The sequence below is a fragment of the Typopeltis vanoorti genome, chromosome 3, assembly GCF_054136105.1.
Source record: "Typopeltis vanoorti isolate ZY-2024b chromosome 3, IOZ_Tvanoo_1.0, whole genome shotgun sequence".
Classification (NCBI taxonomy): domain Eukaryota; kingdom Metazoa; phylum Arthropoda; class Arachnida; order Uropygi; family Thelyphonidae; genus Typopeltis; species Typopeltis vanoorti.
The window spans coordinates 58,883,216-58,897,707 of record NC_143551.1 but is presented as its reverse complement, the minus strand read 5'-3'; the positions used below and the strand labels follow the sequence as shown (position 1 = coordinate 58,897,707).

The 14,492-nt window shown below is 36.0% G+C and overlaps 1 protein-coding gene across 1 annotated transcript in view; it reads right to left on the bottom strand.

The window, feature by feature from the left end:
• Positions 1-14,284, bottom strand: part of LOC150108180 (uncharacterized) — a 122,800-nt gene extending 108,516 nt beyond the window's left edge. The window contains exon 1 of the mRNA XM_090415636.1: positions 14,165-14,284. The gene's annotated coding sequence lies outside the window, so the exon portion shown is untranslated. The remainder of the gene's footprint in view (positions 1-14,164) is intronic.
• Between the last annotated feature and the right edge of the window lie 208 nt (positions 14,285-14,492).

Sequence of the window (14,492 nt, the reverse complement as noted above, 5' to 3'; positions counted from 1 at the left end):
CTTGAATCAGTGTGTGCGCAGTGACTGCAATACTCTCGGTTCTTTTATTTATTTATTAATATTATAATAATTTGTTATAAATTTTAGGTAATTCTCTCTCTCTCTCTCTCTCTCTCTCTCTAATGTTTAAACAGAATGGAAAGTATTGCCAATCATCGTAGTATACATATTCCGGTCGATGTTGTTTTAAAAGATTTCCTAGGCATCATCTGCTTTTTATTTCTTTTTCTTTTCTTGCAAGGTACGAAAAGCTTGTTTAAAACTTCTGCAAATGAAAAATGAAATGGAAATTTTATTCAGAAGTTTTAAATGGCTTAGAAAATGTTCACTATGAATATAAGCATATAAAGAGGCCGCGGCATAAATCATCCCTACTAGTCAGGATTTTGATCAGTATTAACTAATTATTCCTTGCGTCCATATCTTTTTCTTTAAATCCATTTTGTTATAGAGAGAAAGAAATAAGCCGTTTGCACATTGTGAAAAAAAAAAAAATCCGTTTGTAATAACAGGTTTGTGTTCCTCTGAAAACCATTAAGGGTGTGAGGCTTTTGTTACTCAAAAATTCAGTGATAGCACAGAAAGCATATTCCATTTAAAAACTATGTGTGAAGCAAATTGGATTTTTCAAACAAGTATGATAAAGAAATCTTATTTCATGACCTGCAGAATATTTCTCTATTACTGTTGCATATGAACATCCATAGAAACGGGAAAAGCAAAAGTAGTGTAAATATGAAAAATACAATCAATAGAGTCACAAGTTGTGCTAGTTCCATATTGTTCTGAACTGCTTTTTTTTTTTTTTTTTCAGTTAAAGTTTTTGAGTAAATCTGTTTCAGTCAGTCTCATCATATCATCAGTTCATCATCAGTTTTTATGTCATCATAGGATTGTCAACCGAGAAAACTGACAGCCTCCAGACGACGATTATTTCAAATAAAATACACAGTCGCACCTTATTAAGTGACGTTTCCTTAATTTAATCAATCTCGTTCGTTTCCATATTCCATCATTTATCCAAAGTATTTTCATCGTTATCTTCTTCTAATGCTGTATTTCGCGTAATTATTGTCTTTTGCGAACATCATCATCAAGAACAACAGCTTTCTTCAGTCCACTGCTGAACAAATGCCTCTCTATCCATAATATCTTTTTTTTTTATATCATCAAAAAGATATTATGGACATTTATGGTGGAGAAATGCACAAGATCGGTCAAAATGTCGCCGGTCTACCTGGTTTCCTATAACAGTTCTTTGTATCCATTCTGTTGTTTTCTTTGCCCAGTGTCTGTTGTCAGACATTCTTGTCACATGTGTAAGAACATATGCAAATGACCTAAATTGTCATCGTTTTAAAATATTTAATGAGACAAGGGCCGTACTTACACTTTTCTCGAGGCGGGGGCTCCGAGGCGCTAGAATGCTCCAGGGTCCTCCTTTATTGTTTGGGGTCCTACTTTTTGAACCCCCAGCTAGAGCTTCATGCGCCTGTGCATAAGTACGGCCCTTAATTCGATATTTTAACAAGTTTGCTAGTAATGGTGATTCCTTAAGTCAGTATTTCCCAAACTTTTCTGGCCGCTGTCCACTTATACCAAATATATAACTCAGCGACCAATTAGTCCCCATATTCCACACTTTAACACCAAAAGTGACCTTTCATATGTCATTCTTAAATGCAAAAGTGTGAAGTAGTTGGCACAATATACACAACCTTATTATTTTACAGTGGAAAATAAAGTCGGAGGTAAATTGGGATAAGATTTCTCGGCATGTGGTGACAATAATAATAATAATAATAATAATAATAATAATAATAATAATAATAATAATAATAATAATAATAATAATAATAATAATAATATTATTATTATTATTATTATTATTAATATTATTATTATTATTAATTTTTGGACAAAAGGCTATGACTGAATAGTTTGCTAAATAACACAAATAAGAAGTGCCATTAATAATAAAACAAAGACCAATACGATTGCTCTCTTTCTCACTCTCTCTCTCTCTCACTCTCACGCACGCACACACACACACACACACACACACACACACACGCGCGCGCGCCCATATTATAAGCCGGAAAAAAATCTCGCTTTCTCTACACATATTAGCTTTGTCGCGTAGTGAGAGTTAAAATAATTCATTTTAAATTAAAATAAAAGTAAATATTTTCAATTCTTTCTTAAACCAGAACAATTGTAAGTGGCCGTAAGTAACTTACCACTGAACTATTAAATCTAATTTTGGTTATGAAAATATTACATGACATCTGAAGCAATGAAACTCTTTTTTAACCTTGGCATCTTTCTGGATGTGGATCCTGCCGATGAGACCACAGTAATAGCGAAATGAGCCTGGATAGTGACCCTTCCTATAATACACACAGCAATATACACGTCCAAAAGGAGATGTTTTGCATTATGTGAAACACACACACATACACTATATATATATATATAGTGTATGTGTGTAATAATATGTGTAATAATAATGTGTGTAATATATATGTGTAATATATATATTACACACATTAAACACCAAATAATAATAATAATAATAATAATAATAATAATAATAATAATAATAATAATAATAATAATAATAATAATAATAATAATAAAGGAATTAGTAGCGTTGTATCGTGGTTGGAGCTTTCCTTTCGTGAGAGCCATTCCCAGAAGGACAATTGAATGAATAATAATAGAAAAAAATAGTAAAAACAACATTGAACTTTTTTGGAAAATATAATTTGTTACATTAATTTTTGTTACCAGAATGTCCTTTATAGTACGCATATTAATTTGCATTTTCTTAAAATTAAAAATATTTTGTTTAGAAAGTTAATTTTTATTAAATTAAAAAAAAAGTTCTATTTTATTCAGTCTGTAGCTACGAGCTAGCTGCCGAATCCTCTCTCAACGGGCGAGCTCATTTGTTGAGCTCGGTGTGTGTGTGTGTGTGTGTGTGTGTGTGTGTGTGTGTGTGTGTGTGTGTGTGTGTGTGTGTGTGTGTGTGTGTGTGTGTGTGTGTGTGTGTGTGTGTGTGTGTGTGTGTGCGCGCGCGCGCGCGCATGCGTACAGACATTAGAATAAAATAATGATATTAGAAAGGAATTTGACGTCATCCAATAACATCAGAGGAGATAGCCGCTGATATCAAGTCACAAGGCTTAGAACCTATAAAAATCTCGCGCATGTACCGTGCAGACAAACGTCCCATGCCTCTGGTTTTAGGAAATTAGTAAAGACCAGAGAGAAATATATGACCTAAAAATTGTTTGCAACCTAGTAATTAAGACAGTGCCTCTCAGAAGGAAAACATCTGCGGGTCAATGCCACCGCTGCCAGAAATATGGGCATGCGCAGAAGAGTACAAGTGCGTTAAATGTGGAGGCAATCATCCCTCTCATGCATGTTTTAAACCACCCACTACTCCCGCTAAATGCACAAATTGCGGTGGGCCGCACCCGGCGAACTACAAAGGTTACTCATCCCATCCATCTAATCTCTAAAGCTAGAGAAACAGGAGTCCCATCAACTCAGAAGCATGCTACATCCCCCCTACACCAGATAATAGATCGTACACCTCAGTGGTTTCCTCACACACCAAATCGGCAGAAACTATACCAAGCAGTCAAAACTCCGCCGCGATGTTTGCCGCCATTTCAGGAGAAATGCTAACAGATTTTAGCAAATCAAATCCAAACCAGGGTGATACAAACAGATTTCTTAAAAATACCCAAGTCATATTCTCAATCATTAATGGATAATTCGACCATCACAATAAATTCCATACAGATCGCATTCTGGAATACTAATGGGCTAAACAATAATCTCCTAATTGGAAGAATTTGCTGCGCGTTATAGAGTGGACATCCTTTTAATCAACAAGACTCTCTTCCGGCCATGTCATAACCCCAAACTAAGATGCTACACACTACTCAAGAATGATAGGCTCAACGCCAGAGGGGGTGGCACAGCTATCTTCACAAAAAAAAAAAAAAAAAAAAGATACAATGAGATCAAGAAAACAACGACCACAAACCTGGAAGAAACTGGAATTGAGATACACACCAACAATACAGGTAGAATAAAACCACATTCTGTTTACAACCCTCCAAGCAAACCACTACTAGCCGCGGATCTCTCCCAGCTCCTCAACACAAATGAAGTAACAATAATGGCAGGAGACCTAAACGCTAAACATCCAGCGTGGAATAGTAGAAGCTCCAACAACAATGGGAGGAGCCTACACAAGTTTGCTATGACAAGAAACATCGCCATAGCAGGTCCTGCCGAACCAACACACTACGGACCGCTGGGCAAACCTGATGTGCTGGATATAGCCATCTTCAGGAACACCTCATACCAATTGCAGTTACAGGTTGTTAATGATCTCAGTTCCGACCATAACCCGGTTCTGCTTAGCCTAGATGGGGAAACAGAAATCATCCCCAACCAGTCGTGCACAAATTTTTAAAAGCTCAACGTAACTCTCTGCAACCTCACAGCCCCTATCCCAACCATCTCCTCACCCAAAGAAGTAGACACAGCAATCAATAAACTGGAAAGCACAATCCAAACTGGCCTTGCGACAGCCTCCACCGTTACCGCTCCCGCTCAAGCTAACCTGCTTCCACAAGAGATTCCAAAGCTTATTCGCAACAAAAACAAGATCAGACGTCGCTACCATGCACCTCTATCTCCCCAGGATAAACAAGAGTTAAACAGGGTGATAAACCTAGTCCGATATGCGATCAAAGACCATAAGAACCAGCTATGGGAAAGGAAACTAAGCTCCCTAAACACCGAAGACAACTCATTATGGAAAATGACTAAAGCCCTTCGCAGCGACTGCCCCAACATACATCCAATCCATGGAGAAAGAGGCATAGTCTACCGAGATGATGAGAAAGCAGAAGCCATTGCAGACTCCCAGGAGCTGCAATTTCAACCAAACTACACTCATGCGGACTTGAGCTTCATCGAAAAAATCCACAGGCAAGTACGCTGTGCACTTCGTCATCCCATCAGCCGGGACAACGCAAGCTATACTACGCCAAAGGAAATATAACAAATCATCAAGAACCTCAACAACAGAAAAGCACCAGGTCCTGATCAGATTTCAAATAAAATTATAAAAGCACTCCCTCACAAAACAATAATGCATCTAGTGGCTATCATCAACGTGATGCTAAGACTAAACTACTTCCCCACTCGCTGGAAGCAGGCAGATATAATCCTCATCCACAAACCGGGGAAAGCACCTCAGTTCCCCCAGAATTACAGACCTATCAGCCTCTTGTCAGGCCTGGGGAAAATCGCAGAAAAAGTAATACTAAATTGCCTACAAAACGAAACGGACAATCTAGACCTAATCCCAAAAGAACAATTTGGTTTTTGCACAGGTCACTGCACAACTCAACAGGTTCACAGACTTATAGAATACATAACTACCGGATTCAATTGGAAACAACATATAGGTGCAATCTTCCTGGACGTGGCGAAAGCCTTCGATAAAGTGTGGCACAAACGCCTCATCTACAAACTAATAACTGCAAAATACTCACTAAACCTCATCCAAATCATAGACTCTTATCTGAAAGACCGAAAATTTCAAGTGAAACTGCCTGGCCTCAGATCCTCTGCAAGAAGTATCACTGCAGGTGTCCCACAAGGCTCACTTCTGTCGCCACTACTCTTCAATATTTACATCTCAGACATCCTAAACACTCCATCAACCATCATGGCTTTTTATGCAGATGACATGGCGATACTAGCCAGATCAATCACACCACACCTAGCCACGCAACGACTGCAAAATGTAACAAATCTTGAAAAATGGTTTCAAAATGGAGAATAAACGTCAATGCAGATAAGAGCACGGCCATACTCTTTACAAGGAAGAAAGCAAACCACCACGGAGCAGTCACAATGTTCGATACGGATATCCCATGGCAAAAAGAAGTAAAATACCTGGGAATCAAACTAGATAACCGCCTCAACTTCAACTCCCACATCTCTTAAGCCTGTAACAAAGCTAACTCAGCAATAACTCAACTCTACCCTCTACTCAACCGAAGAAGCAAATTCAGTCCAGAAAACAAACTAAGAATATACAAAGCAATCGTCAGCCCCACATTAACTTACGGATCACCAGCGTGGAGCCACACCTCCCCTAACAACATCAAAATATTACAAGTAATCCAAAATAAATGCCTCCGAATGATCTTCGATGTCCCATGGTTTGTAAGGAACACTCTCCTCCACCAAGACTGAAACCTGCCAGACATACCTACGTTCCTCTTCCAGATAGCAGCCAAGTACTTTGCTCAGGCATCACTCCATCCCAACCAACTCATTCGTGAATCATCAGATTACGATGAAAAAGACAGATGGAAACACAAAGGCAACTCTGATCACAGATTGAAATAATTTTACACAGCACAGCCCTAATTAGGGCGATCCAAGTGCTCAAAACTTTCTTTCTTTAAACAATTAAAAAATACCGATTACGGGATAAAAATCCAAGGGATTGATGTCCATCTTGCCATAGAAGTCAACAGTCAACTTAACATTAAGTTCCTCGACCAGACGTCAATGTGTTAACCGTATAACTGCAAATATCCTGAATGATAATAATAATCTCTCTATGAAAAGTATAGTTATAAAATAAAAAAATAAAATAAATAAAGAAGGAAAGAAAAAAAAAGAATGCTTCTAGAATTGCACCTTAATCCGTGTAATAAAGAACGAATGTAATAACTATATCCTTGTTATATAATGAACCATACAATGCAAGCAAGATGATGATAAAGATGATGGCTTTTAAATATCAATATGACTATAACAAGTATTTGTTTGAACAAATGTGCAACGTATAAATTGTAATAATACATATGAATTACGAAGATTGAATAACTATTTAATAATGGTTATTAATACTATTAATAATAATTGTATATATTAATTTTACCGATTGTTTGACTAAACTAAACGTAACAAAAACGAAGTACTAACAATGAAATCTTTGTATCACGGTGCTAAAAAAAAAAGTGCATCTATACTCAAAGGTCAATAAGAGTATTATTGTTATTGTTATGTTGTTTTAGTACTGAGTAGAAAATGTAATAATATGTTTTAATTGTATATATCGTAAATATTCTTTATGATAATAAAAAAATGTTATCGATTAAAAAAAGGTATTATTATTATTATTAGTAGTAGTATAAAGCTAGCGGAACATTAGTACAGTCTATGGGCACAGGATTTACAAAGAGATGAAGATTTTGAAATCGGAAACAAACTTTCTTTTTCAGCTGTTCAAAAACGTAATGCACCACACATTCCCATCTACTCATAATTCAGCGTAACAGTACTGGAAAATCTAACATCGATCATGGTATGATTCATGTTTGCAAACGTTAACAGAATGATCCACACTAGACACAGAGAAATCATTGAGAGAAGTAGAACAATTGTTTTTTCCTACTTTTCTAGTTAAGTTAGAATTTCATATATAAGGGTTTACTGGTTTCTAGAAAGCAAAAATAAAGAAGCATAAAACATCATATGACATCGGTAAAGGTGAAATAAACGTATGTGGCATGTTATTTTTGAGTACATTTTTCATTTTTATTTTTTAAATGTGACTTCCACCAATGAAACGTTGTAAATTTATAGTGCATAATTACTATGGCCGGGCTAAGGATATTTTTACATTATATGTATATGTGTATTTTATATACACACATACATATAATTTATATGTATATGTATTTACATAGAGAGTACAAAGGCAAGTGTTAAAAATGATATCAGGATTATGGAATACTGATTATGAAGACAGGTTGAGAATTTGTAGATATGTAGATTTGTAAGCACTAGGAGAAAGAGGGGTGATATGATTGAGACTTACAAACTGCTGAAAGAGTCAAACAGGATTTTTCAATTTATGGAGGGTGGGGAAAGGATCCGATGGCATCCTTGGAAGCTGAGATTGAAGGCTGCCAAAAAGGGTGTAAGGGCTAGATTTTTCTCTCAGAGGGTGGTGCGTGATTGGAATGGATTGCCATTGAATGTTGTGAGTGCAAGCAGTGTGAATGAATTCAAGAATAAGTATGATAACTGGTGTGTGTAGTATGTGGCCTCCCTCGATGAGCCTCTGACTCCCTGGAGGTCTCTCTTAATAATAATAATAATAATAATAATAATAATAATAATAATAATAATAATAATAATAATAATAATAATAATAATAATAATAATAATAATAATAATAATAATAATTTTTACGCAATCCTGAAACCAGCTCTACACACCAAACAAGGAACTTTTTTAAGCCACTTCAAGCCTGAAATAAGCGGGCAATGGACTCACCCCCAACGATGAAATTCGTCTCCCACATAAAGACACTGGCAAAAATATTTATATCCACTACGAGATTCGAAGTTAGTCTGTTAGAGAGCTGATTTGTTATTCACTCTGTCAACTTGGCAGACAAATAAGTTATTATTATTTATTTATTTTTATTTTATTTAATTTTTTTATGTGGTATCTTCTTGATGGAATTTGCAATTATAGTAATTTTAGTACACAAGGATTTACACAATATCTAGACTATGGCCTTCAGTTGTATAATTAACCGAAAACCTCACTGCTTTTCTAATGAACTTTTTTTGCGGAAGAAAATCCATAGATTCCTAGAGGGTAGGGTTGAATCTCTTCTCTAGGACAAATTTGATCAGCCTTCCTAGCAAGGGTTAGAAAATTTTTTTCATTTTTGATGGGATTTAAATCCAAGAGCATTCAAATAAAAAAGTCGAATATCTATTAAAAATATCAGTTAAATTTATTATAATATTATTGAAAAATATTGGTGGAACCTACTGAAATGGAAGTTGGTTATGAAGTTTATCTATCAGGGGGAACTTTGCTACTATTTCCATGAATTTAATAACTGATAATGCTTTAGCATACACATTAATCCAGCATGCACTGAATTATTCAAAAATATTGAAGTGTCATGACAATTTTACAGACAATTCAGAGGAAAGCTCTAGGTCTCGGTAATGATGTACTCATGCTGAGTTCAAATTAATAAAATATCACTTTGAAAAAAAGACAAGAAAAATATTTAAATCAATTTACTCATCATGCATGTGGAAGGATTTCGAAAATTTTTATCAGTGTGCAGAGTTGAGTTATACCACTTGGTAGTAATAACTTTTAAATAACCAAAGTAAGGGACTTGAGGAAAAAGCTTTGCTGTCACGTCTTATAACTCAACTTTGCACGCTGCTGAAAAATTTTTAGGTCTCAGGAATGTTTGGCACTTAATTTTCTATCAGTATTTTTTTATATTTTTTAAACTATTCTATTTTATTTGCGTAGTCATTCCAAAAAGACGGGAGTTTTAGACTGTAACAATTTTAGAACGATAAGTCATAACTCACACAGCAAAAAGTTTGGCACAAATAATTTTCGAGAGAATTAAGAATAAAATATAAAAAGAAATGAATGAGGAACAGTTTGGATTCCGAACCAACAGACGAACTAGAGAGGCTATAACTTGTCTAAAAATTATTGGGGAGAAAACACTAAACCATGGTGGAAAGTTGTTTTTTGGGATTTCTAGATTTTGAAAAGGCATTTGATATTTGATACAGTGAAACATAAAAGGCTTTTTGATATTCTAGAAAATATCGATATTGACTCTTATAACTTGGAAATTTTAAAGATATTATATTGGTCACAAACAGCGTCAGTATGTGTAAATGGAGAGGAAATAGGAGAATTCCCGGCGGAGAGAGGAGTTAGACAAGGATGCAAGTTATCACCATTATTGTTTAACCTTTATAGTGAACAGATGTTTAGAGAGGCACTTGAGGATGTAGAAGAAGGAATAAAAATAAATGGAAGAATCTATAATAGCTTAAGATATGCGTATGATGTAGTGGTGATGGCAGGAAGTGAAAATGGATTACAACAAATTGTTCAAAGAATTGAAAACTCTTGTAAAGAGTACGAACTAAAGGATTAACACAAAGAAGACCAAGATAATGGTAATGGGCAGAAAAATATGAGATAATGTAAAGATAAGATGTGGAAGAAAGATTTTAGAAGAAGTGGAAAGATTTCAATATTTAGGTAGCTGGATCTCAGAGAAAGGAACTTCAGAGTTGGACATTAGAAATAGAATAGGCTAAAGCTAAATCGGCATTTATGGAAATGAAGAGAATTTTAATAACAAGAACACTAAAATAGGTGTTAGAATTGGAACAGTGGAAAGTTAAACAACAGTTTAACTTTCCACCATGGTTTAACTTTCCACTATTCAAGAAAGCAACAGTTTGGAGTATTGCTAGTTATGGAAGTGAGTCATGGACACTCAGAAAGAGAGATATGGAACGAATTAATGCATTGGAAATGTGGTGTTATAGAACGATTGAAAAGATTAACTATACAGAGAGAATATCAAATCAAGGAGTTTTAAGATTCTCTTCCTTCGTGCGGTCAAGTGCCGTGGTATGCAAACGAAGCATCCACTGAGCTGCGCAAGCGCATTACTAAAAAAAAAAGTTAAAGCCATGTTTTGAATTTCTTGTGAATCCTTTTGTGATTGGTGTCACACCTTTTACCGCGAATGTTACTTCAATAGAGACAGAGCTTATTGAGCTGCAGGAAGATGTGGGTTTGAAGCTAGTACATAAAAGCTCATGAGTTGGACATTATGGTTATGTCCAATAAGAAGGTTATGTTAGCTAACCTACTTTTCACCCTCTCCCCTCTATACCCTATATACTCATACATTATTGCAAACATTATGCGAATCTTAGCCAGTTTTCAGTGACAAGCTAAGCAGCATATAAAGGCAAAGAATGACCGTTTCAGCATATTACTATTACTTCTCACCTCCAAGAGTCCAAGAACGCATGGAAGGAGGATATTCCACTCTACTGCACACAATCCACCATCTCCACTACAACTACACATAACGCTATTAACTGTCTCACCTCAAATGATATTTTTGTCTTTAATTTGCGTGTGTTCTTCTGACCGATTTGTCCGTATTTCAGCATATTTAGATCATCCCAAGATAGACACATTACTGGAAAAAGAAACTAAAGAAATAATCATCTGGAGGCTACATCAACTGACGGAAATATATCGAACAATGATGGTAAGGCTTGTGTATTTATTTCTGTGTGCATCAGTGGGTTCTCTTCACCAGGTGATCAGCTGTAGAGATTTGTGTCATAAAAGTTTTATACTGAACTCCACAGCCACAGTTTCCGTGACAGGACTGCTGCTTCTTCTATCCCATATTGCCCCAAACAAGGCTCGAAATTCGATTCGATTCAGGTTGTTTACTGGCCGAAACCGAAGTCTATGAGACCAGTTCGACTATACACACTTCATATCACATACTTATATAGGATAGCTACTAAGATTTTATTATTGTATTATTTATTTATGTTGAGCCTCCGTAGCTCAGTCGGTATAGACGAAGCCCTTTGGTTGGAAAGACCTGGGTTCGATTCCCGAGCTGGTCTCATACGATGGTAGAGGGTTTTTTCACCCGGAAATTCGGGGTTTTCGTCTCTCTCAGAACAGGCAAACTTGTCTCGTGAACACACACACGGATCTACACTCATAAAATACATACTTAATCCCTCACTAGGAGGGGCTCAACCAGTCCTAAGGGACGGTCGAGGAACAAGGGGAACCCCCACACGAATAAATAAAAAAATATTTATGTAAGAGCCTTACATTGAACTTACGGTCAATTTGGGGAAGACCATGAACGTTGGCGAGACTAAAGTGCCCAATTTTAGTACAAGCATTGACTGCACTTTTGGTGGAGGAATCAGCCAAAATGCATGTGCCCATTTATCAGCATTCAGCATTCAGTAAGGCTGTAGGAGAATACCAATGCTCGTAGTCATTGCCAAAGGTAGACCAACAATGCATCGAAGTTTTAAACAGAGGCTTTGACATGCGTATGTAGTGAATGCCATAAACTGTCTGTATGTATTTAAATGTCACACGATGTGTACCTTGTAATGAGCTGCTTGCTACAATCTACAAACCACGTGCAATTTAATGAACTGTGAATGACTTTCAAATGTTTCAAGGAAGACGATTTGCAGTAAAATTATACAAATAATTTTGAATAATGTACACTTAAACACAGAGACCTAGCTAGGGGAGGGGAGGGGGTCTTCCCCGGGCGGAACTTTGAACCTTTTTTGAATTTTTGCAGTTAATTCTAAAACACAGTCTCGAGAACTCAGTTCAAAATATTGAAATATCTGCGAATTTTCCTCACAGTTGCTGTAAGTGCTGCTAGTTATGAGAGGAGTTTTTCTAAATAAAATTGATTAAGAATTACCTACATTACTATGAAATAGACTTTCCAATGTCATCGAGATTTTGCCAACAGAAAAGCAAGAAAAATAGCATTTTAGAATGTTGAAATTAAAGTTTTACTTCAAAAATAAACACAATGTTTTAATTTATTTCCTTATACGTCGTTTTGACTTTTTGTAGTATTTTTGATGTGTATTGAGAGGGGCGGCAAACTCAGGGATCGCCCCGGGTGGCAAACGCTCTAGCTACACCACTGTTTAAACAGAATAACAGCACTAATAGAATCGCTAATGACTGACCAACTATATTTACCAGAATGTTTACTATCTTTGCGTTATGTAAATAACAGGGCTAAACTGTCCAAACATTATTTTTAAGTTCTAATAATTGCAAATTAGGAAATTTATACATATAAGAAGTAAGGGAATGTTGTTTTTTCTACAAAAATAAATATGCGGTTACATGCGTTCCTGAATCAACATACTACTACTCATAGTCTTATTTATTTCGGCGTGGTCCTGCAATAGCACAACATGCAGCCTGAAATCTGTTTCATATCCAGGATATCTCAAATACCCTTTGCTCTCATATACGTGCTCTCTAAAATAACGCAAAACACGAATAGCTGACGTTGCACAGTTTAAACACGTAGATTTGATGCAGTTGTTATGAAAAACAAATGTCAAAAATGTATCGAGTTGTTTTCATCTGAATATAATGTTTAACTGCAATTGTTTGTTTATTGCTAGCACGTTAGCTTTCCATCTCTTAACCAATTCGTATATTTCCCTTCCTCAAGAAATCAAAGCGAAAAACTGTTGTGAATTTTTTATAACAAAATAACAAAAGAAATCCATATATTATACTATAAATGAATTCTATACTATAAATGATAAGCTGAAATTGGAAACGAATGTGATGTCGGCTTGAAACAAATGTAGGCTGTAACGTTTTTGTGTAACATTTTTGTCAAGTTATTTGAAACGTTTTGAGACTCAGGGGCTACCCTGAGTGTCGAGTCTTCAAAATTCGAGTAATCAGAATCAAGGAGAACCGGTTTACCAGACCGGAACACTGGGGGATTGGGTGCTGTAGGCGTCAGGGGGGAGGAGCCCTCTAGTATATTTATAAAATGGACTTAATGCTGTCTGTTGCATCTAATCTTGTCTGCCAATCAACTGTGCATATTCTTTGGCTGGTTTATCGGTCTTGTGAAATGAAAAACCTTGACAGTTCCTTATGGAAACAGTTGACTTACCTTCAGTTGAAACGTCCCTATAGAGATCTTCCGTGTCTTAGGTGGGATTCAAACCAGGTCTATCCACTTAACGGGGTATCATCGTTAGCGATTGAGTTGGAAATTGGATTGGCTTCTTCGGAATTACACTAAAACAATTAAGACTTTGAGACAGCCAGTGTATTATGTAAGTTAAGGAAGGTCTGCCTGTTTTACTGGGGGGGGGGGGAAGCCCTTCTGAGTTAAGATAATTCACTTCAACTTGGCTTTTATAATGGTTCTTCATACTTCATACTTTTATAATGGTTTTAAAGCGTCTTAGCATCAAGCCCATGTATTTTCAATTAAATGTCATGGCTGTTGCCGACTGAGGCTGTGACCCCCCCCTCCCCACACACACATACACATACATTGGTGATTAAAAGGCGTTACACGAACATAACAATTGGTTTTTATTCAAAACTTTTGAAATAAACGTTATTTGTGAAAAATCAAAATAAATTATTTCAATAAAATGAGAAATTTTAGAAAACCTACTAATATTTATCCGTCTTCTTCTACAATCTCAAGCACTCCTTTCTCTTTAAAGTTGAAGTATCCTCCTGGTTAAACATAGTCATCATATCAATGCGATATGATATATTTAGTGATCCAAAGTTTGGTTTAGAAACTAACCAAGGTACGAATATGACGAGATTTTACTCATTAGATGATAGCGTGTGGTTTACCCACTAAATTTAACGAAATATATCTCTGTCCTTTGTCCTTTCATTTTATGTTCACATAATGATAATTCCAGTTTCTTATCGAATACTCAACGATGTCACTTGACTGTAGGAGGTTATGGTATTCACATGGAAATGTC